Source organism: Fundulus heteroclitus, unplaced genomic scaffold (genome assembly GCF_011125445.2).
Source record: "Fundulus heteroclitus isolate FHET01 unplaced genomic scaffold, MU-UCD_Fhet_4.1 scaffold_52, whole genome shotgun sequence".
Classification (NCBI taxonomy): domain Eukaryota; kingdom Metazoa; phylum Chordata; class Actinopteri; order Cyprinodontiformes; family Fundulidae; genus Fundulus; species Fundulus heteroclitus.
In genome coordinates, this window is record NW_023396945.1 from 513,679 (window position 1) to 541,297 (window position 27,619).

A 27,619-nucleotide genomic window follows, 5' to 3' on the forward strand; every position below is an offset into this window, starting at 1 on the left:
TTTTTTGCCACTTCCATATGGGGTACTAATTTGGATATGTATCGGATATTTTTCAAAGCGTCCGGAGTCTGTACGGTCATGACGGATTTTATCCGTCTGTTACGTCACTGTTCTGGCTCCAGCTGCACAGCCACACACTGTACTAGCAGTTAGCGCTCCACAAAAGGCCGTTGTTAATAGCTGTACTACTTTTTTCTTACCTTATTTTGTCGTGCTATGACGTGGTCTTAATATTGTCGACTCCCAGTGCTCATGGAGAGATGCCGGCTGGTATTGGCTCTCTTAAAAAAAACAAAAAAAACCCTGTTTTCTTTATTTGAGGTTTTTACGGCACTAGTGGCATGTTTTTGTACACTAGGCTGTCAGGAAAGGGGGTTCGAGAGAGGGGGAGAGATATGCGGCAAAGGACGACAGGTCGGAGTCGAATCTGCGTCAGCCACGTCAAGGTCTAAGGCCTCCATACATGGGTCATACACGCTAACCACTGCGTTACCAAAGCACACCCCTTTTTTTTCAACAGTGCACTGCTGTGTGACAGCTCCTTCTGTTATCTGCGCATGTGGGTCTCTTTGCGTTCTTGAACCATACAGACAGCATTATGATGCTGCTTGCATTTAATGGTAGTATGAACGGCCAATTTCAGCAAAATATTGGCATTGAGCATCAACACTTGCAGTGTGAACGCAGCCTTAGATTAGTCTAAACTAGCTTGCTGCCTTTCTTTTTGGAGCAGGTGGGGAGTGGTGGCCTAGTGGTTAGAGCAGCGCGCTTGCGCTCTGAGAAGGATACAAGTACCCGGTTCGATCCCAACTGCCTGCGCTCTGGGTCCCTGAGCAAGACCCTTAACCCCCGATTGCTCCCCACTGCTCTTCAAGGGGATGGGATAAATGCAGAGGTGAATTTCTCCATTGTGAGATGAGTAAAGTATGAATTATAATCAATTAATTAATTATTATAAGTATTACTCCAGAAATTGGCACTTTTCTTGTAAGGCGGGTTGTTCCTCCATTTTTCCTCACAGCTGCAGCTCACCGACAAACTTGAGCCTGATTGACAGCATTGGCATATGGGTGAGGGCGTGTGAGCCGCTCGTACACAACATAAATTGACCCTGCTAACAACCAATCAGAACCAAACAGTCCTCCTAGCTCTGATTGGTTGTTTCTGACCGGGAGCGGTTCATTTCTTGAAATGTCAGAAATAACCACTGAGAGGAGCCAGAGGGGCTTGATGATCTCACTCATATTTTATTGTTGGGACTTTGTGACAGTTTTAACAAATATGTAAAAAAGGTTTTACAAAGGTTAAGAAAAATAACTTTATTTTTTAAAGTTACCTACTGCAGCTTTAAGTGTGGTGGTATTTGGGAAACCGGTTCTAGTCACATGTCTTCGGGTTCAAAGTTTCACATGACATGGTCCAGGAAATCCATCTTTCACACTGTCTGGTTTCCGTTGTCAAAGGTTTAGTGGGAAATGTTGACCTTTAGATGTGACACCCCTGTGACAAACACAGCTCTACCTGAGCCTGGTGCTGTTGAGAAAATCGGCCCTCGCTAAGCGGGGCCTTTTTGTTTCATTGCATTATCAGCAGCAGCAGACTGAAACACGGCTCAGAAATACTTCCTCCGTTTCTGTTTGTGGTATTACGAGCTGAGAATTGTGCTTTTTGTCTGGGTTCTCAGGAAGAAAGAACTGTGTGTGTGAGCAGTTAAAGCTCCTCCGTTGAGGTTGAGCGAGACTGAGGCCTTCCTTCCATACACGTCACCCCAGTCAGCCTGATCAATTCACGGTTTGCTCCAAGTCGTCTAAGTATGAGCTCACTCTGGCCTTTGGAAGTAACTCGGACATTGACCGGGGCAGACTGCTTCCCCTGCACACAGCCACGTGCACAAACACACAGATTATATACATGGATAGAGATTCCAGACACAGTCTTACAGCCTGGGGGAACTGGGCAGCCAAGGCGTGGATCCATGAATTTCTCATAACACAATCTGTTGGCTGATCAATAATTCAATTCTATCTGTGAGCAAGCATGTCTGGATCCAATCTTACCTGCACCTCCTCTGGCCTTCTCATAACAAGGTGGGTGTTGTCTCCTTGAGCTCTGCTCGGCTTATGCCAGTGTGGGATTTTCTGTCCTCGTGTGTGCTGATTAGTTGGCTTTCGTTAGTTCACAGGCAGTTGTTGCTGCAGAGTCCATCGCTGTGTATACACTTCCACTGTGCCTGTGTGTGCGCACGCATGACAGCTCTCGGTCACTTTGGATTGCTCTGTGTTCATTAATTCGACTTTATCCGTCTCCGTTCTGTCTTTGTCTCCACAGCTGCATGTGTCCGTCCGCCGCTGCCAAAGTTGGAGTGCTTTTGATATGTGTGACAAAGCTTATGCATGATCTGTCTCCTGCTCCAAGCACCAAATCAAAGACGGAGATCTCATTAAAAGGTATAGAGCCTGTGGAGAGGTCACCGCCTAAGTTCTCTGATTAGCTTGGATCCAGCGGGGTATCAGGCAGCTCTGTGTGCTTCATCGGGGTTGGGAGGGGAATCCTCATCGACATGCCTCTCATCCGTTTCCAACCCACACCTGGCGAGTGCTGCGGCCAACAATCTTTTTCACCACATGCCCCAGTCATGTCTGACGGGGTCAAGGACGGTACATGGGTACAAATTAAGCCCCCCCCACCTCCCACCCCATCTTCTCTGATTTATGCTTCAGTCTAATGGTTTACCTACTTCCAGTTCTGTTTTTATCCCTCTTTGAGTGTTTTATCTAAGGCGACTATAAGTTTCCGTTCCTGTGACAGCTCCTCCTGCTGCATATCAAGCTCACCCGTAGACTGATGAGGAGCTTTCTGGGTTGTTAGCAGCTTGTTCCAGGGCTCGGGCTCCCATCAAAGCCAGTGACCATGAACCTGGGATGACTTTGAGCCAAGGGTAAACTGTGCATGTGTGTGTGTGTGTTACTGAGTTAGTGAGATAGGACACATCTAAAGGTTCCCTGTCTTTGGACAGTTTGCTTCTTATTCTCTGAATGGGCTTTTTCTTTACTCTGGCAGTCACGTCCCCTGTGTGCATCTCGATTTAATGCCCTTCCAGATAAAACAACGCCAGTAAACTTCCTTTTTGTTTCCCTCCCTCTTTCTCTTACTGATAACCACGCTATCTGAGAGTAGGTCCTGGCAACATTCTCTGTCTATTCTCTCCCCTGCCCCACCTCCCCTCACCTCCCCATCCTCTCTCGCATTATGGTGGGATGCATTGTATGTAATCAGTAGATGGGATGGGGGGTATTTTTTTTTCTTTTTCCTGGCCGCCAGAGGAGGTGGTGGGAGCAGTTGCGGATTGAGCGGACCGGCGCGTATCTGCTGACTGTCACTTCCATTAAATGTGCTGTCCTCGGCTGCCTCCCTCAGATACCCACAACCCTCCCTCAGAAAGCGTCTTTTGTTCAGTGTCCAACCTTGCTAATTCACAAAGCCTTCAGCCTAAAACTTTCAGACATAAGGATTTAAGTCATTTCAAGGTATATTTTTTTTTATTGCAAAATTAGCTGAGGTGCAATAAAGCCATACAATCATTGCCTTTTTGGCCGTAAAAGCAGTGACCTTAAGCAATAGTACTTGCTTGTTATCATCAGGCTTTACCAGGTTATTTGAAGATCATATACAGAATGGTCTTGCCAAAATTCCAAACCCAGACATTTATTGATTTCACAGAATAATAATATGTTAATAATTGATAGTCCTATATAGTGTGTGTAAGGTCACCAACTTGGCCACAGCCCTCCCATCACTTCTTGGAAACAATTCTTTATTCTCATTTCAGATTTCTTTGAAATGCATGCTTATTTTATTCACAAATAACATTTAAAATTTGAATATTGGTATTCAGCCCCTTTGCTCTGATACCCTTAAATGAAACCCACAGACAAAATGTAATCATGCCCACTACAAATATTGCCTTTATGGAAGAGTGGCAAGAAGAAAGCCGTTGTTCACAGAAAGCCAACATGCACGCATTTTATATCTGGACAAAAGTTCTCTGGTCCAACAAGACTAACTTTTACCGTACACCATATGGCAGAAAACCAGTACTGCGTTTAACCCCAAACACACAATCTGTACAGCAAAATATGGTGGTGGCACCATTGCAATGTAAGTATACTGTACTTGAATTTAGACGAATGTGGTCAGAGTTGATAGGAATATGGAGGTAGCGAAATACAGTGAAATCCTGAAAGAAAGTTTGCTTGAGACAACCAAAGTATTGAGACTGGGACAAAGATGCAACTTCCTTCAGGTCAGATATACTACACGTACAGCCAGAACCACAATGCAATGCTTCAGGCTGAAGCATAGTAATGTGTGAATGGCCAAGTGAAGGTCCAGACTTAAATCTAACGTAGAATCTGTGGTAAGACTTTAAAGACGATGCTCGGAGTCTCTCCATCCAGTCTGACTGAGTTTGAGATTATTTGTAAAGAATAATGAGTAAAAATGTCCGTTTCTTCAAGTTCAAAGGTTTATGGGTATGGATATTTTTGTGACGCACATCAAAGGGATTTCTGTCTAAGGCTTTAGCATGTCAGTCTTTCTACAGGACAAAAGAAGAATAAATAGTGTGCACTCTGTTTACCTTCCTCCAGCCCATGAGCTTAGACAGTTGATAAAATTGGACAATTGTTGCCCGAAACAATTGAGTGTCTAGTTTTGGCACTGACTAGTATGAAATCTGCAGTCCCGTTTTTGTTTTCTGCTTGCATATCAGAAAATTCCCCGGACAACAGCACGCGGCCATAACGATGTCCGTGAAGGAATTTTGTTTATCACCGTGCAAAGTGCTTTCTCTAAAGGGCAGTGCTGCGCTTCTGGTTGTCCATGTCCGTTTAGCAGAATAATCAGCGCCTTAATTAACAAAATTCAGTTCAGAATATCAATTATAGTGTTACTTTATCTGCAGTCTCGTCACAGCAACAAGCAATTATGACTGCTTGTGAGTTTCCGTCGTCTCTCGCTGGTGATAATTGGTCATTCTTTTGCTCGTAAATAACTTTTCCCGCCCTTGGTACACAAAGTTTCAGCGGTGAAGATGAAGAGACATTGGTGTTACTCTGGGAGCTGTGAGGGTTTACCAGCGCTCTCTGTGTCGCATCCAGGTCCAGACATGCTCTCTTCTCTCTGGTATTACAAAGATTGCCAAGATTTTCGCTCAAAGCAGAGTTGATCCTCGGTAAAACACATTCACCTCTACTCCCATACGGATTCAAGTCTAATTTTTTTTTCCCCCCTGTCTGTTTATCTTTCTGTCACCCTTACACAAACGCTCTCCTAACTGTCATGTTTTCTGAGAACACTAAGCCCTGGTGTTCCTCTCCTCTGGCTGAGGTAATGACATGGTTGTGGACCTCACTTTGGTGGTGTTGAAACAACAGCTCTGCTTCACTGCTGCACCTCTGTCTGCTTGTGTGGCTCGCTGGAGTGTGTTTTCTTATCGCACCGCTTTCCATTGGTCTGCAGTCGAGCTGTCATCACCTCTAGTCTTCCATAGCGTAACCGTTGTTTGATTTCATCTCGTGTCTTCTTCTCTTTTTTTTTTGTTTCCTACCTTATTTCTATCCTGTCTGATTGAAAACAAAGCTTCTGTTTTTTTTTGTTTCTTCTGTTTGGAAATAATTTGCCATGCCTGATTGTGTCTGAGACATGACTGGGATATGGTTCTTTTCCAGTTCCCGTGGAATAGTTTACATTTGCAGTCTGGGCCGTTCAGCGTTGGTACCGGGTGCAGTGGAACCAATTATAGCAATGGGTTTTGTGAGCAGTAAGCGTAGCATGGTTGTAGTGGTTGTGATGGGTTTTTAATGGGACTGGGCCAGAGTCACAGATGTAAGGGCTTGTTGTTTTTGGTGATTGCAGTGGTCAGCGTGCGATAGGTGAGCCAGCACAGCGCCACATACTCTACTAGAAACTGTGACTGATTGTTAGGCTCAAGCAGCTCTCAGAGCCAGATGGCTTCTCAGCGGCATTTTACTTGTTTGTTCCACTAATTTTTAATTGAAATGTGAATCAACTTGCCAAGAAATCTTGCAAAAACTCAAAATGGAACGAAAGTCCTGTGTTGCTGGGGTTATGTGCTTGTTCCTCCATCTGTTCATAATATTTTTGTTTTGGGCTACGTTTAGTAGTTTTTTTTGTTTAGCAGTTAGGGCTAGTTTGAAGGTTTCGAGCTGGGACTTTGTAACCTGATGTCCTCTCATGTATAAAAGTGAAGAAACCCTCAGAATGATGGAAGGCACACAGTCATTCTAGGTGATTTGATTAATTTAAAACCAAATGATTGTCTTCAAAAAATACATTTTGTATTACTTCAATACATCTGGGTCACTACAGACAGATGTGCATGTAATATATAGCCTTTATTTTATAATACTGATGACTTAAAGATATAAAGACTACTTAAATGCAAAAAGCAGTTTTCAAGTGAGGACTGTCCCTATGTGGAACAAGTATAGAAATGTCTTTCTAACCTTTTCCAAACTAATAGATATCAAAAACATTTTTTTTTTGCTTTTTTGGTATTTTTTTGTTTAGATGATATTATGCTTTATGAGATCTCTGTTTTCAGAGAGTTTCTATTTAAATGATTTATTATATATCTGTTAGTCAGGGAATAATCAGGACTGGGTTTGGCTTGTCAAATTGAGCTCAGCTTTCTAAAAAATGTAGTTTAGTCCTACTTAATTCATTATCCATTGTAAAGTAATGTATGCACTGCTGAGAAGGCTTACTGGTGCGGCCAGCAATGTCAGGTAGCACAATTATGGATATTAACATGGACATTGTTTGGCTAAACAAAACTGTAACAAATTTTCAAAGTTGGGTGAGTCAGATATAATGTGATGTATCTCATGGATATGAAAATTTTTTATTTGACTTATCCTAAATTCCTAAAATCGGTAAAAAATAAAATAAAAATAGGGATCCAAATCTGAAAAGGTGCTAGCTGTCTATTGCTCTGCGGACTTCTTCATTTTTCTAGAAACTTACTGTGACATGACATCTGTTGACTTCAGGTAAGACGACTATAACAAATAATGTCAGAAAACTTCCCTTTTAATAAACTAACCTATCCCTTTAAGTAGGAAAAGAGAATTAAATTACTGAAATCTTTATTGCTTTAAGTCATAATTAATGTGCCAATCATGTGCTTATTCACAAACTGAGTTTAATGCAAAAACTAATCCCATTTAAGGTATTCTTGGGATGTTATCTGGTGAATAATGAAAGTGTTGCTTCCTTCCTGCCGTTGGAGCCGCCGTGTGATCCTGTATCTGCAAAGGCCTGTGTGGCTAATGATATGGCCAAGGCCATTAGCTAGATCTTTGTCTTTTCATACTGCTGGCTCTTCCTGATAGCTGAAGTGTTCCTCTTATTAACCATACTATCATAAGCTCTTTTGTAGGGATGCACATTAATCTAAATGCAGACTATTACATTGAAATTCCTTCCACACATTGATCCACAAGAGGTTTGATCAGCTAAGAAATGAGCGAGAGTGTGCCAGTTCACTAGTTTTTGCTTAGCTCAGTGTGGACCATCAAAGAAGTGATTTGTATTCGTGCTGCTTTGCATTAGTTGGTCTGGACGGGGGGGGTTGTTATCAGAAGACCTGAATGAAACAGCTGCCTAGCGCCGCTTACCGCCGTACACTTCAGGCTCTTTTATGCTTTTCAAAATGCCATGTTCTGCCTGTTGTGTCGGACACATTGCTTGCTAATGATTTCTGGCTCTTATCCAACTTTATCCCGCATTCTCGCCCACAGCACGGTCTAAGCTCATGCACCAGGGCCTAGAGTCTGACAGCTGGAAGACTTACCTGGGAAATGGCTTTCCACAGCGGCAGAGACATTTTGAGAAGAAGCTCTAACCCACAGTGTCCTCTCGGAGTGGATTCCTAGCACCTGTCGCTGTCAACACTTTAATATTTAGTGGCGGGAGGGTGTTGGCAAAGCCCTTTGGGAGAGCCACGGTGAATTTTTCACTTCACAAACGAGCCCAGTTGAGTTAAGACGGTTTGGCCTGTTGTTTTGGTCCTGCCCTCTCGTCGCCCTTGATTCTGTGCGATGCTATTGAAATCAAGGGCACGTACAAAGCTGTCGGCTCCATGCAGCTACTACCTGCAAAGCTCTGGTACATCTCCTTTATCTGTGATGTCACGTGTTGTCACTTGTTTCCTCCCCTGTCCACGCTTGTCTGATCCAGGTCATAATCGCCCTCCCCAAATGTAGACATGTCTGTTTGGTTGTAATGCAGCCTGATCCCTGCTGTCGAGAAGGGCATTAGCCTACATTTGTAGGCGCGGATACTTTTTTTTTTTTTTTTAATCCACAGCTGGAACTGGCTGCAACAAATGGGGCATTTTTCCACTACTTTCTGCTTGTGCATCTTACGAAACCTCGAATGACCTTCTGGTTGATGTTCCTGTAGATAATTTGGATTACAGTGGGATGTGACCAACAGAAGATGGAACACAGAGGTTTGCATTTTTTTTTTTTTATACTCTGCATCTCTGTACTTGTTTGTGTGCATCATCTAAAAGCACCATCCCTCTCCATCAGCCACCCTTTCCAAATCGTATCCCCAGTGCAATCTCATCTCCAGCTTTGACTCTGCTAGGGGGGCTTCCATCAGCAATTTGGAGTTCAGCTCTCATGCCTGTAGGCTGGTGTAATGATACCTTTTGCAAAAAAATAAATAAAAAAATAAATAAATAGCACATGTGTTTGCTCACAAAGTACAAGGCTGAAAAGTAGGAAAAGCAAAGAGGATGTGGATGAAAGTGTCGCCAGCCCTCAATTTGTAGGCTGAAGTGTCACACTGCTCATGGCGCCCTCTTAACAAAAGCAACGACACGTGCACCTTGAAAGATTAATTGGTTGCTGTTAACTCTAGCTCATCATCACCTGCAGCAGGGAAGATGGGGGAATAAAAATGTTTTCTGGTTTTAGTGGGATAATAAGTCATCGAGGGGAGGAAGGCATGGCAAAAAGTTTCTGTAGTCAAACACCGCAGCGTTGGAAACGGAAGCGAAGATCCTGCTGATTGATGTTCTCCTGGTCTAGTTACCTGGGTGATGTCTCATCAGGTTGCACTGATTACTCGGTGGACGGGGTTAACAGCCCATCTAAAGGCTCCTTTTGTGTGTATGTGTGTAAGCATGCATACAAAGGAACAAGTGTGTAACATCATAGAGAGTGTGCAGCGTACCACTGTCCAGACGCATCTGCTTGGCTTTAATTAGTTTTGGCTGGCACAAGCACCCACCAGTCTCTCTTGTGTTTAATAACAGCCAAGACAGTGGGCATTTATCAAGGTCTGAATGCAGCTGAGGGGCTGTGTGTTCATTTGGTAAAAATCACTTTAAAGTAATCGTGCTCTTTTTATTTTCTCGAGTCTGTTGCAAAAGAGGTTCCTGTCTTCTCTCCTCAGTGCAAGTTGAAACAAAGTTCGTCTGTGCTGTGCCAATTCTGGCCATCGTTCAATCTTCTTTCATCACTATTTTTTTTCCTTTTCGTCAGTGATTTTTATAAATGCGTTAAGTGTCTGAGCCAATTATCAAAGGCTTTGGAGTTTGTCCTGGGTTGTCCTCGGCCATACTTGCTTCTTTTTGAGAAGAGTCATCTTTTCTGCAGATACTGGTCGCAGTGAGGGAGCAAAACTGAGCCCTTATTATTATTATTATTCCTCCGTCTAAATCAGTAAGCAACACTCGGTCTCCCTCTGTCTGCTGAAAACAGTGAAATATATATTTTAATCATGGTTAGAAACATTTGTTGATGAGCTGATGTAAGCTGACACACGCCCTCCCCTTCCCTCACCCAACCCATCTCCTGCGTCCTCCTCCCCTCCCATCCCCTCGCATCTGTGAATCTTACCTGACGGGACTCATTTGTCAGCCCCCTCCCAGGTCTTCTCTTTCGTCTGCTCGCCCCAGCCACCTGATCCCTCCCTCCTGTTGTTCCGCCAGCGCCAACAGAGCTGAACAGGCGAATGGCTTCTCGGAGTCTGAGGAGATGGAAACTAAACTGAGCAGAGATGAAGGGCACACAGGTGCAGCTCCTGTTGCTGCCTGAGGGATATCTGTCAAAGTCTCTTCAGTTTGTCCTTCTCTCTCAGTAGTTTTACCCACTCAGGGCTATGACTTTTTATGCTGAAATCTATCTGAAGTCTAGCTTGGTACACTGTGAGGACAGGGTGGTCCCGAGAGCCACAGTCCCTGCAGGAAACACCCTGGCAGGCTGCTGCTATGGAAGGAGGTTGGGGCCCGAAATAACCTGATGTCAGAATACCACATCGTCGCTGTGTAAACACGTATAAAATAGTCAAAATGTATAACATGGTATAATTTGTATTTAAAGCTGAAAAACGAGACTTATACATGCTTCTGCTGAACTAAAATAACACCAAATATTCTGTATGTAAGATTAAGATATTAACAATATTTCAGGTAAAACAACAAAAATCTAAATTTATTTTATTTCCTCAAATTTATCAAAGGTTATACAAATCAGTGTTTTACATAATTTAATCTGTTTAAAATATTGTAGTCCAGCTTTGGACTGTTTAATATTTTAGATTTTGAGCCATAAATGATCAAATGCACTCCAGATTCACAAAAAAGACCATTTGGTATTGCACCAGTGAAAACTCCAAAGCAGACGCTAACTTTGGCATTAAAAGTTGCTAGTTGCAAGTTATGGTATTCTGACAATGATTATAAATCATTCATATGTTGTCTGTCACTCTGTCTCAGTTTCTTTTTACAATTGAATGCGCAAAATGCTGCCAGATCAAAGATTTCTGAGTAATGGAGACTTTGTTAGTACTTTCGCTAGGTGTTGTGACCTCCTTTCAGCCATTTTGCCAGCAGGCCACAGCAACATGTCGGGGAGGGGCAGTACTACATTTGTATATTGTCAGTAAAGTATGAGGAAAGATTAGCAATGGTATTATTAAAATTTTAATGGTTTTGAAAGGTTAACATTTTAAAATGTCAGAATACCTTTAATACGGATAACCAGCCAACGCTCGTTCTCCACATGTTAATATCGATCAGTCTTGAACTTTTCCCTTTGGTACTGTATGCGCAGCATTGTGATATGTCACCAATGAGCATTAACCTTTAATTTCCATGGAAGGGCTGTCCTTGCTAAAGTTGTTTTACTTGTAACCAGCAGAAATATTTAGTGGCCTGTCAAATTGCAGCATTAGGTGTGTGTGTGTGTGTGTGTGGGGGGGGGGGGTGTATCACTGAATAATTGTATGTTCATTAGAGTCAGGAAAAGTTAAACATTTTAAATATGATGAAAAGTGTAAAGGTCGACATTTTAAACTCTGACTATAATACCAACAACCAGCCCATGCTCACACTCCAGCTGCTTCTGATATTGAGTAGCCTTTAACTTTCCTTTGGTACTTTTATACATCATATTTCAAATAGTATTTTTCACTTTGTATGAGGAAAGGTTCCCCAGAAAGGAATGATGAAAATGTCCGCCACTGCTTTAAGACGCTGGATGCCCGAGGGCCTCTGAAAATATGAAGATTTGGACCGAAACTGAAGCGCAACTCAGTCTGGCTTCAAATCCGTCCTGTCTGTCGGGTGAATGCAGATTACGTTTTTTGTTTTTAAATAATGCAGTTTTTCCCGGTTGTAATATTCTGCACATTTTACATAATGCCGTACAGCCCCACATTGTCTCATTGACTTCCACAGCAAGTTCCTCTTGGGTTTGAGTTGTCTATCTAGTTCAGCTCACCGGGGAGGAGGGCCCTTTTTGATTTAATTTTTTTGGGGCAGACTTGACCAGATTAAATGGAACCGGTCCAGGCTGCGTGGCCGGGTGGCTCCCTGCCATCTTCTCATTTGTGTTTCTCATTGTCGGTTGCAGTTCTCCTCCATTTTTTGTTCTCTCCCCTTCCCTTTGTTTGCCTGACGCTTCTGTTCAGGATCTGGCCAGCGATTGATAAGACCCAATCCCTGACAATGCTTGGCACACGGCACGGGATCAGTGGCTGCGGCGCTCGAGCATTGTGGTGACTGTGTGTCTGCTCTGGCTTTACGAGGGAGATGGAATGCAGCTCACGTCATGGTTTATCTACCTTTCCACTTCCAGATGGCACTCAGCAGAAAGAATGTGCTTCTTGACAACCTCCGTCTTTATCTCTCCCTTTCCTCCATCCATCCTTCCCTTTCTCCATCTCTCCTGTGGTTCTCTCTGGTCTGTGGATCTGCTTTCAGGTCCAGAATGTGCAGCATGAGGTGAGACAAAGAGAGCCAAGAAGGCAGATGGGAACTTGAGAGGGAGCCCTTGAAAGTCAGGTGGTACTTTCTGATTGTTTGGAAAGAGTTGGTGGGGATATATAATCTAGCCGATTCCCTAACTAAGACTGGAGCATATGAGCATGGAGTACAGTATGTTACAAAGGTTTTCACACCCCAGACCTTTGACGGGAAGGGGGGATTATCTGATAGATCAGCACATGTGGAAGGAAAATTATATTTAATGTTTCATGAATACAAATGGGAGCATTGTTGCATGCGTACTCCTAAATAAAACCTGCGAGAACTCACTGAATTAGTCCATTTGAAGTGGGATAATTTCAGTGTCAGTAATTGTGGATATAAACTGCAACTGATGATCTTACACCGAAGTATCTGAAACATTTCAAAATCTTTTTCTCAGGTCAGTAAATCATAAACATCTTGCCTCAGATAACAATCAAGTCGCCCAGCCCCAGTTCTCTTGGTCGTCGGGATTGATGGACGGTCAATTCCAGCAGCCGGAGATAATCACAGTGTGTCAGCCGCCACCGATCCAAACTCTTATCTGTGTCTGCCCACTGTCAGCATGCCACAAATGACCACAGGGACGTGGATTTTCCCTTTATTGTTTCCAAGCCCCTGGGAAAAGGAACATGTTTGTGTGTACTAAACTTAGCTTTTGCCGCATCGGGCAACTGCATCCTCTGCTGGATGGATTCATTCACACGGAGTTCACTTTTACAATGAGGCTGTTTACGCCTAGCTCTCCTTCCTCCATTGGAAAATATATGCACTTGAATAAAATCTGCACTTTCATTTGTTTTCTTTCCCATTTTACTTTGTGGGGTTTTAGGTAGAATATCCTCTTGCCTGTATTATCTGGTGATAAGCTATTTGCATCACAGTCTGTCGATACCCTTAAATTGGATCAGAGCAGTGTCCCATGGTACTGTGTTGGATGCTTTTACTTTAAAGTCCCCCTGCATTCACCACCAAGAATGGGAACAAATCAGATTATCTCTCTTGAATGTTTATCTCAACAATAGACTTGGACGAAAGTCTTGCTTCTCGCATCCGCTCTTCAGCCCAAGGGGCTTTGGAGGGGCTACTTTCCCCCAAATGAGCTACACTAATTGTGGCCTAATGGCGCGCTGTTATAGCCTAGAGTGGTAAAAAGCAGTCGGTTGGTGAGGCTCGCTGCTTTTCCTGTGCGGGCTGATTATGCTGTCCAGTTAATGCACCCTCCTCAGATACAAATGGAGGGTGGTTATTGCATGAGCAGAGACAGTCGGCCTGTCAAAATCACCCTCTCTGCCAGACAAGAGAGAGAGATAAAGAGGGGGGGAATATATTCTGGAGAGCCAATTTCACTGAGGGGACACAAGCGTGGAGGTGCAATTATGAAATATAGCTTTCTGTTTCTGTAATGACCTTCTATCAGAGTATATATATATATATATATATATATATATATATATATATATATATATATATATATATATATATATATATATATATATATATATATATATATATATATATATATTAGACACACCAGTATACATGATCTGGTTACTGGTCCAGCGTACAGTCCAACCAATGAAATCCTCCAGAAAGCACAGGCACTCCAAAATGAAAGTTTGTGTCTTACTGGCCCAAAATTTTCTGTATCTGGTTATTTGAAGTGGCAGAGCAGACTGAAACACGTCTTCTTCGAGTTGTTATTGCTCCTGTTAGCCATTTCCAGTTTGTGTGGGAGTACGCGCCTCTGCGCCAGTGCTCCAGTTCTTCAGAAGTAAAGGGGGGGAACCCGTATATATATGGGCTGTTTTTCTCTTACTATAATTAATCACCAGAGGATCACATGATTGTTTCAGCTTAAGATGCTTTTTCGTAAAAAAAAAAATGTCCCCCATCAGCATAACATTTGCTGCTAGTCACACACGCAAAGAACCAATGAAACCTGGCCTCGGCGCTGCTGCCAGTTGTGTATAGAAACCACAGTCACTGCTGTACTGCTTACCATGCATCTGTCTGGATAAACACTCAGAGACACGGTGCACACCAGCTGTGTTACCAGCTCTGGAGCAGAAGTCGGAGGGGAAATAAAAATAGAGGGTCAGAGACTGATGAACTCTGTCTTTGCACTCTTGATACAAGAAAGATTTCTGTTAAAAGAAAAGCGCCTAAAAGCCAAAAAGCATCCTGGAGTTAAATGAATGCACGGGCGCCTGCGATACAGCTTTTTGCAAAAGATTTCCTAGTAGATAAGATTTTCTACCTTTTTAATATTCGAGCGTCAAGGTTTAAAACATTTAACTGTCAAAGTCCAATTGCGAAACAGAAAGACCGTGATACATGGTTTGGTATGTCTCCATAAGCCTTTCACATCTAGAGATTGACGTTTTGCTCCGTTCTTCTTTGAGATCAGTCCCATTGGATGGAGAACAACAGTCTTCAAGCTGTGCTGCAGATTCTCAATTGGAATTAGGTTTTGACTGGGCCATTATTAAACATATGAGTATAAAACGTTTGGGGTCGCTGTCCTGAAGCAAGATAAACCTCCGCCTCAGGCTCACGTCTTTTGCAGCCTCTAACAGATTCTCCTCTTCCAGGATTGCCCTGTATTCACCTCCATCCATGTTCCCATCAGCTCTGGGATGATCCTATTAGTTACTGTTATCAGGGATCTTGATGATGATTGTGATTTATCGTCATAGTTCTAAACTAAATTGATGTTTGCCAACCTCTGAAAGCGGACTTTATGGTCGGGATAGTTGCTTTTGCTATGTTTCCGCTGTTGGGTCCGTGAGAGGATCAATAAGTATCAATATATTTGTCGCTATGAACTATTTAGTGGGGCAGTCATGCACAGTAAATTGTATACTGAAGTAGCCTATTTGATAGTGGGCAAGTTGCATTTTAAAGCATTATTTGTGTTTTGGAGCTATGCCTGTCTGCAGTGACCTAACATATTGATGATTTTCTTTTCATTATCTTCTACTCTTGCTCTTATTGTTTCCATTTTCAGAAGATGAATTAAACAGTGCCCCTAGATATTTAAAGCTTTTCTAACCAGACTGTGCTTAAAACCTTTCTGCAGCCTTCTCCCTGACCCGTCTGCTATTTTCCTTGGTCTTCATGATGCTGTTTTTCCCACTAATAATCTCTAACAAACCTCTCGGGCCTTTAGAGAGCAGCTGGGTTTATACTGTTAATCACACCTGGACTCTTATTTTTCATTCCTGACATTTGATGGCAATGCCACAGGCTTCACTGATTATTATTTAAAGGTATAAAAAAGGGACTGAATAGAAATGCACACTTGATTTTTTTTCTCTCCCTCTATTATCAATTAAAAACTGAAACTTGATGTTTTTTCTTCTAGTATACAATGAAGCACATGTGTTTTTATCAGACGAGCACAACTGAAAGCCCTTTCTTGTTATTGAGCAAATCTGGGGGGGGGGAAGTTCAGTGGGTATGAATACTTGTGCAAAATGTATCTACGCAGAACCACTTGACATTTGTTCCATGCATGTGTATAAATAGACCTTGAAACCATAATTTATTACATGACTTGGAATTTGTTTTGTACCTAACAGAAGTACAGTTATATACAATCAATCTAAATTGTTGTAAAGTATGGTTGGAGTCTCTTTTTTTTGCCTCACTGCACATGCGAGATCTGCAAATCTTTCATTATTAAATCTGAACGTTGCCAGCACCAAATTACTCTCAATAATTTTGTTATAAATCAATGTTTTAAATTTGCTAAATCTCATTTAATTGCTTAACTTTACGGAAATGAGGCTTTTGCAAGTCGTCTCTCAGAAACCTGCTGTAACACACTGAAGCATGGGCTCAAATTCACTGTCTCGTGAAAACCTCTTTCTTAGTCTTCTTACTCCGAGCAAATATTTGTTTTCGTTTACAAAGCTGGTAGCTTTGCACCAACCTACAGTGCCTTGCAAAAAGGTTTATTCCCATTGAACACTTTTCAAAATTACAAACACGTTTTCATGTTGCAAACACAGTCTTCAGTGTGACGAAGAGTTTGTGTGACGGAAAAACACGACAGAGCACAACTCTGAAGGAGAAGGTTGCAGGATTTAAATTTGGACAAGTAAATATCATCATCAGCTTTTACTCTGATGTCCCTAAATAAAATGTATTACATTGCCATTAGAACTAATTTAATTAGTAAAGAGTGACTCTGTGTAAGTTAATCTCAGGATAAATACTTTTGCAACGTATAACATAACACAGTGACCCAATTACTTACTTTAATCAGAGGTGTTGCCATATTTATTATCTAGAGCAAGTACATCTCCAGGGTAAAACTGTTCTTAATTTAAGTTTGGATTAAGGAAATCATTGAAGACACCAAGACATCCAACAGTTGGCGAGGAGAAGCTCTCATCCCTCCGGTGCCAGTGCACAGCCATGCCTGAGTCCACTTTCCATTACTGTGATTGCCTGCAAAAGGTGGCGGGACGCTGAGCGCATTCACTCTGCCAGACAGCTTCATAAAACGGCTCCTGATGATTCCCAGTGGGCCCCTCATCAGCGGCAGAGCGCAGTGAAGCGCCTGAGGACTCTGCTCTCGGAAGTCACAACAGTTCTCCTGCCTACGGAGGGATAATGGGGGAGAGGGGAGGGTAGAAAAACAAGATGGCCGCTAAGCAATTGCATCTCTTCAGCGGCTCGCAGGGAGGTCATCCAGGGAGTAATGAGGTGAAGCGCTGCAGTCGAGCAGTAACTGTCAATCAGTTTGGAGATCGTTGGGTTATAATGAGCGCCTGTTGTGAGTAAGCACCTACATAACTTGGCAGCTCAGTTGAATGTAGACCACCTTTTAGCCTCTTTCAGCATCTGCCTCTCTCGCTGTAATCCCTTTCATCCCTCATTTTCCCCCCCCTGCTCAATGAGAACTAGACAAGTAAAGCTAGCCATGGACCATTTCCCAAGCATAATCCAACATCTGTCTTCCTCATGTCTCCTACTTTGGCATGAAAACATTCCCTCCCTCCCTGCATCTTATCTCCCTCCTCATTCCCCCCCGCACTCGCCGGTAGCCGTCACAGCCTCTGAACGATTTCCTCTCACAGGGAGCTTTCTCAGAGTCATTGTGGCAGTGTCAAACTAGGCTCCTATTTAAGCTCATTAAATCTTTCCAAGAGAATAGGAAATCAATGGTCCATACCGGTGCGCAAGAACTTTTCTCTTAATTTAATTTCCCCCTCCCCCGCATATCTTTTTGCATATCTTCTCTCTTTCTCCGTCTCCCATCATTTACGTCTTTTCTTCCAATCTTGGCGTTCTCCTCGAAGTGGTGGAGTTGGTGGAGTGGAAAAGGCCAAAGATGGTTGCCTTCAGAAACTATTCCAGTGCCCCGTTTGTGACGGGCACCATGGTGCGAGGCTGTCCAGACTGTTCGCTGTCGTTCCGCGTCCACCAATCGGAGGAGAGTTGACTTGAAAGTTTTCTGCTCGCCGACACGAGCCTTGGAGTTGGGCTTCTGTTTCAGCCTGTGGTGTTGGGAAGCGGCTTTTGAACAGCACAGAATGTACTAGTGCAAAAGTGTGGGATGTACCATGCTGATGTTTTAGGCTTTAAAACGCTCCCTCCTGTTTCCTTCCTTATCATCTTCCATTTTCACTCTAGTTCAGTTTGTTGCTCCTAGCTGCTAGTATAATAAATAAAATATACATGTATATACAAAGCTGTAGTTACCTATTATAGGTACATAATAATAGGCCTGTTCTTAACATGGATTACCCACAGTGGGTTTTTGATTTGAAATAAAAGTTTTTAAGTTGAGTAACATGACAGTCTGAGGTGTATTGATGTTGGGAATGGTTTATTAGTCTAATGCTTTCTGAACAATCCTGCTTCCTTCTCCTCAGTTGAGAGCCTTGCCTCCTTTTGTAAATATTTGTATTTTGTAGAGTATACTGGATGCTTTATTTGTATTGCTTTCATTTATTCACAGTTTTGGTAAGTTTTAAGTTGCAATAATATTTGGTGATTATTAAATATATTGTTATTAAAAACATGCATAATATGGCCTGATCATTTATTTATTCAATTTCATAATTTGAGTTATCCTATTTGATTAGATGTATATTGATAGCGTTAGCCAAAATTAATACACAAGTTAAATAAATCGTACTGATTTTTTTTTTTTTTTTTTAATGAATCATTTTGGCAAGGGGTGAAAATATGCCTCTAGTCATGCCTGTATCCCCCTATCAATCCGGCTGCTTGTCCATCCACCAGTTCATCAATCCGTGCATTCTCTTGTTATCTGTTCTCTCATCTGTTGGTCCATCCTTCCGTTTTTCCATTAATATGTCTTTTCCGACTGTCCATCCATCCGTCCAATGTTAAGTCTGTCAAGCCGTTGGTCCAACCATCCTTACTTGCAGTCTGTGACTTTCAATGTCTTATATTTAAAGACTGACCTCTGTAGAGATAATTAACCTAAATCCATAGTAAACTTAGTGTATTTATACTGGCAAAATGGCAAAAAAGGGCTGTAAACATTAGAAATTGCAGCCTGGAAAGCTTTGGGATTTTGACATAAAATTGCTTTATGAACCCTGTATACATGTGTCTGTGTGTGTTTGCTTGTGTGTCCTTGTGAGTACATGTCTGGCAGGGCTTTGTGCTGTTTGAAACCATGCCTTGGGACCAGGCCCACACCTTCTCTGGAGCTCCTGTAATTGCTCTTTTGGGGCCTTGTCTCTGGCTCGGAGCCTGTCGCCATCACTCCTCATGTCGTCTTTTTTTTTTTGCCCTCCCTTTCTGTCTTCTTTCCCTGCATGGCTCATTATGGCTGATCCCCACCTGCCCAGTCAGGGAATTCTCTTTATACACATACACTCTCGCATTCAGTCAGATGTACAGAACCACTAAGCGGTTTTCATAGCTGCCTGTTGCTCAGACGGTTTGTGTACTATCTGCTGTAAAACAGCTTTGCTAACACTGTTTGGCCAAGGCATGGAAACAATAGGGCCATCAAATATGCCCCCCCCCCCCCTCCACCTGCTGGTGCAGACAGACAGGTTTTCCTTTTTTTTGTGGCAGTTGGGGAACATTTTTTTCCACAAACCCCACCCCTTTAACAGTGCCTGCCTTTGTACACATATACCTCAGCTTACAAGCCCTTAACCACAGGCGTCTTTTCGTTTTTCAATCCAGCTTTCCTTCTGCCATGTCTCCCAGCAGCTCTTGCCGTGCCTATTCCCAGGCTAGTGGGCTTCGTTTGAACGATAATGGATGTGGCCAGTTGCAGCTGCTCAGCAGCAGGCACTATCACAGGACTTATCTAAGGACCTGAGAGTGGCCTGTGATGAATGGCTTGGAGCTGTGTGTCTTCTCCGATCAATAAGCCACTAGCACCCAGATGAGCTAGATCCCTCTTCGTTCGCTCTCTCTCTCTCTGCACCCCCACCTCATCTACTCATACATCTCCCCCTCATAATCTCCCACTATGTTTGTGAACTTTTCCCTCCAATTCTTTCTCTGAATTGGGTCATTGATCTTTTATCCTTGGCTTGTTTTAAATAAAGGGCTGGTATCTCCTCTGCCCGTGCATACCATCCCTCTGACAGCAGTTATTGCTATTCTGGCAGCCCACATTGCAAACAGAAGCACATGTATGAAGCAGGTCCCCCGTCTCAACAGCACCTCTGAGGTTTCCATAGTAAACACAAGCAGAGGTCCTATGTGGATTTACGTTATTGTAAGGGAGAAAAACATTTGTACACAGTTCTGAGATGACATGAGATGTTTTGGGTTTTCATAGGTGTTGTGCAGACTTGTATGGGTTCTCTGCAGACCACCACCCTGAATCTCTCTGCTGCGGAAGTATATAGTGTTTGTGAAATTATGATGTATGTACACATCAACACAAAACACCTAACTACTGACCTTGCTTCTCTGCCTCAGTTAAAGAGGACATAAAATGCTAAATCCAAATTTTTTTTAGCCATTGAATACATTTTAATGTGTACTTGGAGTATCTAGCTGCGTAGATGTCTTTTTATTCTGTGTGGGTCGTATTTATCAAACCATTCTGTTTTCTCTGTTCTCTATTACAACCTTTGAAGAAGAACAGTATTTGCTGTGCAGGTTATGGTCATGGACTTCTGGCTTACCGGTTTTGCGATTCTGCCATTTTAAAAATAATTTGCCGCCCAGATTTTGCAGTCCAAGGTCAAGGATGCTGTAACTGCAAGTGGATAAGTCAAAATGTTGGGTTGTCGGGTATTTTAACCCGCACAATTCCTTACATCTGGAAGTGAAGTCACTCGTTTGCATTTAAAGAGGCCGCACCAACAAACAAGTTGCTTTCAGATGCATCTCAGAACAGGACACAAAGAAGGGCAACAGTAACGAGGAATTCAGATCTAAGCATTGCAGTTCCACTTTATATAGACCACAACTGAATGATTTACTAGTCAGTGAATGTGAAAAGGAAGTCATTAAAAAGCATGATATGTCTCCTTTAAACAACCAGCAGTCCTGCGTTGCCTCATCAGCCCTGTCACCTGCAGTAAACTACTGATCGACAGTGTAGGTTGACTTTTGATCTCCATTTTCTTTACTGTATCTGAGGAATTGGTGATCAAAACAGCATAACCGGAGCTTTTTTTCCCCCTTCAATCCTCTTAGGACTTGTAGTACTGCGTCCTCCTCACTTCCCTCTCATCTCTGTCTCCTCCCATCTTGCTTCTCCCCTCTCCCCCCGTAGGTCTAATCTTCCCTCTGATCTGGTGTTGTCTCGGTCACAAAGAGCAGAATCTAGCCTGATAATTGCATGTCTGCCGGCCTCCACACCTGTTGCTGTCACTGCAGCTGTGTTGTGGGGAGCCGTGCGGGCATCGCCCTCTGGTCTCTGTGGCTCCAACTCTCACCTCCTCCACCTTTGCTGCAGGCACAAACCCTCGGGGACGTGGGAGTGGGAATTGGACGTTGGGTACATGTGGAGTTTAGCGTGTTCCCACACTTGATTGTGTTTATCTATAACCTTCAGTTCCACCCTAAGCGTATGTGTCCGTGCAAAGGTGTGTGTGGGTCTTCTCAAACCTTCAGCAGTACTGACAGTCTCCTCTCTCACCTTCTAATCCTCCCCCTCTTTCTTTACCTCCAGAGCCCGAGCCCTTAATGAAGCTGGGGGTCAGCGGCGGTGTGTGGCTAATTGGCCAAGTTCGCCTGGGGCTGCAGCTACCTGTGATTGAAGTGTCCAGTGAGCGCCCACTGTGCAGCCGCTGCCGCACCCTTCTCTGTTCCACTCCAGCAGCCAAGACGCTCCCCGCACCCCTGTCGGCCTCTCTCTAGTGAGTAGTACCCAAGGTCATTTTATTTTCACTTATCCCCCTCATTTACTCGCTCCACTCTTCTCTGTTCCTGTGTTGTTGTTGTTTTTTTTGTGTGAGTAATGATGAATCCTCTGGGTCTAGCTATTTTCTGGATCAGCAGGTCTGTCCATCACACTTTTTTGGAATATTCTTAAAACCTTTCACAAATTGTAGCTGGGATTTATCTGCCAGACTCGTTGCATTCCCACATGTAGTCCCAGCATTTCCTCATTTTCTCTGGTTCACACTCTGCTCACACTCTTTGTCCTCACTAAAGCACAGTTATTTTTTTATGGTCTCCCATTGGGCAGTAGCCAAGATGGGAGGAAAAAAAAAGCAGTTCAGCTCCTGTTTCCTTACTGATGGGCGAATGGGTTTTAGGCCAGGCCCCGGTGTATCAAACTGCTTTGAGTACACAGCAGGATATGGAGGTGGTATAATTACAGAGCTGCTATGCAGTCTGAAAATGTATGGAATTAGAAATTGGTGACTTTCAAGTCTGGATTAATATGAAGCAAGAACACTGTATTGAGAAATAACTGTACAGCCAAATTTTATTTTCAACCCCCCCTGTCTAAAAGTTTTATATGGTAATGGTAAATGGCCTGTAATTGTAAAGCTTTTTATCAAGTCCACCGACTTTAAAGTGCTTTACACTATATTCAGTCATTCACACATTCACAGATGCTTAGTTATACATTATGACTGTACATGAGTACAAGTTGATAATTTTAACCTAAATTATTAAATCTTTAGCTATGCTTTCCCTGACTTTTACACATTACTCACAAAGTAAGATGGTATCTGCCCACTACCAACTCCATCCACCCGTCCATCAAACCACCCATTATTATATAAAAATGTGTCTAAAAAGGACTCATAACTGTTGGAGTTTTAAAAAATTACAGTCTGGAAAACGATGGTATTTGGACTTGAAATGTATATAGAAACCCAGTAGTTAGTCGAGCCTCCCCCTTTGCACCTGTTTTGACCCTTATTGTTTATCTGTTTGTGCAACAGTTCTGGGGGAAAGAAACTGAGCAGATGAGGTGTTTTTATTTATTTATTTATTTATATTTTTTACTGCACTTATGGATGTGAAACATTGCTGGCCAATAAATGGTCTGCCCTCTGTGTCAGAAAACAATGTTCCCATTATAAGTCAAAGCTTGTCCTACAAGTTGAGGGAAGTTCTAAAAGTTATACCCCGGTCCTCTCTGGTGAAACTTTTTTTGTACACTATTAAGATCTCTGCTTGTTTATTAACGGATATGAATAATTAAATCAGCCCTGATGCTCGTTAACTGAAGATCCCAGGTAATTAACTGCTGCTGTAATGGTTTATGGAGAGCGTTGTTAAAACTTGTTCTTTACACACTTAATTGAAGGGGGAGAAACGCTGCACTGCTCACCCAGTCAAAGAGATGGATTAGGGTGAAGAACGTTACAACATAATTGTGAATGATATATTAAGGTTTGTCTGATATTTATCACCTTTGTTGTAAACTGTTTCTGTGGTGTTCCTTAAGTCCCAAAGCCATCAGAACGCTTGAAGAGTTGCTGATTTCTCTTGGTGCCTCTTACTCATCTGTGGAGTGCTTAGCTTGACAGATTACTCCTTTTTTTCCCCATGCATCTTCCTCATTATCAGCTGTTTGCTTTGGTCATTACTGTTGTGCTCCACTTCCCGTCACGTTTCCCGCCGTCCTCTGTGCCCACCAGCCAGCCCTCCGCTGTTATAGATAAATAAAATGTGGATAATTTGAAATCTTGGCTACCCCGGGTGGCAGAGCACAGGCATCTCTCTATCCCTGTTCTGTTAAGTGAGCAGAGCCAGAATAAAATATTTAAGCTACACGCGTGACCCAAAATACACCCCATTAAGCATTCACCCTCCTTATTTATGGAGTTTTCCCTGTTTATCCCTTTTGTTGTTTACACTCTTCCATCTTATACCCCAGAAGATGGTGTAAATGTCATGGTAATGACATGCTTTTTGCTATCCACGAGGATTAGGAAGTGTCAATCATTTTTCCCAGGAGGCTTTGCAGTGGCGCTACCCCAGAGCAAAGAGCTACATGGGGGGATGAATGAATTAGCATGCACAAAAATCAAACAAATGTTTTTTGTTTTTTTTCCCCAGTAAGGGGTGGGGCCTGTAGTTTTCTATTCCCTTGTGCTATAGAATATTGCAAATTCTAGATCAAGGTTTTTGTTCTAAAATCTATTTTTTGTCTTTAAGCTGTTTAGGAAATAGTCTTAGGACACTTAACACTGAGTAAAAATGATTGATGCATAAACTGAAAGGTTGTGTCCGGGTTTCTGCTCACTGGTTTTTTGTTGTAATCTTCAACTCCCTTAATACGGAGTTTAGCAGATTCTGCTTTCTCCTTAAAAACTATAGCAGTAGACAAAAAGGTTGTATTCTGCCTCCTTTATGTATGAAGCAGAGGCAAAATGTGTGTCTGTGTGTTTGCGAGTGCAGTTGCTGTAAAAGAGGGTCTGGCTATATTAAAACAAGTGCTTAATGATTATGCAGTTGACTTTTTAAACTGTCGTTTGCTGTAAGCACTTTGTGTAGCAAGTGTTGGTAAAATGGCAGCCTCTGCATTTATTCCTCAGAGAAAGTCGAGCCATATAAAAGGTTGCCAGCAGGTTTTATGACAGAGGTTTAAAGGTTAACAGGATGAAACAAAGAATCTTTTCTGTACGCCACTCACTCCTCCTGCTATCTGCTGAACAAACTTCAGGCATGTGTCAACATGTCCTACAGGGTGGTTTCCTTTTATTAGAGCATCTTGCATCTGTGTCTTCCTGTTTTTATTTTAATCATATTATTGATTGTAAAAAAACACAGGGATTTAAGTCTTCTTCAGTCAGTAGCAGCATCCACACCAAATAGTGTTATGTGTTGTGTTCACTGATCGGTAGATATTAGGATTTTTAACTTTCTGGTCAGTCGTCCGAGCAGGTAAGGCTTAAAATAGGCTGATTCCACTTACCAGATGATTTCTCTGTGGATCGCTATTAAAATTATTTATATATACAGTATTTAGTTTTTGAAAACCTCCTTGTTTTCTTAGTGTTTGTTATGCTAAATAACAGGAATTCATTGTTTGTTTTTCTCTTTAGGATATTTATTATTCCTGTGATATCATTGACTTGCATACTTTTTGTTTTTCCTCCCATGAGCAACATGAGCTCAGTCCTGTTTATTTTTGTCTTCAATGATAATTACATAAGCTAACTCCAGGCTTTAAACACTGCATCATGGCCAAGCAGGTTTTGACTGGTACAGCGTATACGGATGCCTAATAAATGTCTGAAAGTGGTTAAACTTGTTTGTATGTCCTCCAGACACATGTGCCAGTTGGTAGACTTGGTTGCTTTAGGCCAGCACAGAAATGGGACCTCCTTCAGCCACCCAGGTTTAGTCTCGCTCATCAGGCTCAGTAAATGTCACGTCCTTGCGGTACCAAAATAATATAAACCACCTTGCTCCTGACTCATCACAGGCCCCCGGCCCTCCTCTGGCATGCTCCCCCCACCTCCAACACGGTCCTGCAACGTTCCAGTTTTCCATCGCCCCCTGCGACTATCCAAGCTGTTGAGTCGGACCGGGCTGAGCGTTTTCTTGCCAGGGCACAGTTGGAGCGGATCCGGCCTCCAGGCCACATATACTGCTCCACTCCATGCCTTGCAAACAAGGCCTGCCCTGTGCAGCTGTCATCTCCATGCTAAGAGCTTTGGATTTCTGCAGCACATTCCTTTTTGTAATTACTTTTTTCACTTTTTGCAATCGGTTATCTGTTCGGAATGCGATAGCGCCGCATGCTTTGCAGCTTTCTGAGCATGAGTTTCCGTTTCAGCTCATTCTATGAAACACTGAATTTGCACTGAATCATAGAGATCGACTCTTTGTCTAGCAACAAGGTTTGCCATTTCAGATATCTGTATAGAAGACGCAGATGCTTTTTTTGTTAGCTCTGCCTATTTTGCAGCTTTTACACAAATGTGTTTTTTTTTCCCCGGCAGGTGTAATAACTGTCGTCTTTCAGTGGATTGTACAGGCTATAAATTACCCTGAGTTAATCACCACATCTGCAGCTTTTGTTAGGCTGGGAACTGTGGCCTTCAGGAATTATAGGAACATAACCTGAACAGCGAGGGGAGGGTGAAGGGATGGCTTGTTGAAAGACGGATTCCAGACAAGCCTCTCAAACAGTTTCATGTCAAATCCACAGACATACAAATCTCCAGAATGATCTGCCAAGTTTCCACAGAAATCACTGGAGCAAGAATAGCCAAATTTCACACCCCCGCCCTCAGCCCCCTCCCCTGCTACCCTCCTGTCAGCCATCACTGGACGCCGCTTGGCAGGAGGGGGTGATGGGGAACATCTGTGAAAATCTGTGAGGTTGAATACGCTTACCCGATAAAGCTGGTGTTTATTTTTTATGTTTTTGGAGGTATTTTTTAAAATGTAAGCTGTTTAGTCAATTACTTGTGTACAGATCACGCTGTGGAATGACTGAAAGTGTAACTGTTTGAAGAGGAGAAGATAATGCGCTTCCTATGTAGCTAAATTACTTCCGGTGGCTGGCAGAGACAAAGTCACAGCAGTTTGCTGTTGGCTTAATTTCCAACTTTTTTGCATATGTGTGCACCATCAGTCCTCTGTTCGCCTGGTTACTAGTTAATCATCAGGGAAAAAAAAAACTGCGAGAGAGTGATTCAGCAGGTCTCTGGATGCTCCTCTGATGCTGCCAGAGATGTGAGTACTTGGATTAACTGAAGTCTCTTTTATTTGGTCGCTCGGTGGAATATAAATAATGAAATGGAGCTCGTAATTGGTGGTTCTCGGTAATTAGGACCAAGCTGTCAGCTAGTGAAGTTGCCTCAGTCTGATGGCGCAGCAGCTAGGGCAGTAATTACTATTATCTATGGGGGTTTGTTGATACAACAATAATCCCGTCCTCAACCAGGATGGTAGGGTTTATGTTTACTGTTTCCAGTGTGTAAAGGTTCAGGCAGAAAATTGTGATAATGACACAAATCTTTTGATATGTGCTCTAAGAAGCTTGTCAAGTGGGCAACATCAACTCACCGCTGTAAATGGAGCAGCAGACCCCTGTCCTTGAATTTTCCGCTCAATGACTGCGAGAAGAGCTTGTCCATATTTTCATTAGTGAAACAGACTTTTATTTTCCGGTGTGACTTCCAACCATAAACAGCATTATCAACCATTTCAGCAGGTTTTCTAATGCCCCTGTAATCCTGCCATTTCATTCATGGATACTGTCGGGGTTATCCTCAGTTTGGAGCATATCTCCCCGCCTGTCGCTGCTCCTCAGTGTGAGAGATTGGATTCCTCAACTTTCCGCCTGCCTCCATCTCTCTCTACACACACACACACACACACACACACACACACACACACACACACACACACACACACACACCATTGATGTGGGTATACAGGAGAACGGGGCCACATTCCCCATGTAGAGCAGAATTCCTAGTTGTGGGTGAGAACTTTACGTCTCTTTCCAAACACAGTCTAATGATCTAAGTAAAGATGCACTGATGGCAGATTTTGTAAAGTTCTGTTTTACTTTCTGCTTAAAGATTTAAATAACATACAATTAAATGTTTATTGTTAAAAAAAGAAAAAAAAAACGGCAATAAATTTTCAAAAAATAAAAAACAGTCCAAGGTCGTTGAGCTTTTTCTTCATCACTTGTGTAAAAACAGAGAAAGAGACGCGCAGAGAAAAAGATGCATTGATCTGTGGTGATTAGCTCCAAAGTCAGTCTCTTCTTCATATTATGTTGGCCGTTTTGCCAAATACAATCGCTTTATACAAGCGGGCAATCACAGTAAAATGAGTGCACATTAATATCAATTACAACATTTTTGTCGTCTC

The 27,619-nt window shown here is 42.6% G+C and overlaps 1 protein-coding gene across 3 annotated transcripts in view; it reads left to right on the plus strand.

Annotated features, from left to right (window-relative positions):
* Window positions 1-27,619, plus strand: part of plxnb2b (plexin b2b) — a 167,425-nt gene that overhangs the window by 13,357 nt on the left and 126,449 nt on the right. For 2 of the 3 annotated variants that reach the window (XM_012864140.3, XM_036132505.1), the window contains exon 2: window positions 21,486-21,672. The gene's annotated coding sequence lies outside the window, so the exon portion shown is untranslated. Of the gene's footprint in view, window positions 1-8,467; window positions 8,537-21,485; window positions 21,673-27,619 lie in introns of those variants that run through there. The other variant, XM_036132504.1, reaches the window with a different exon arrangement.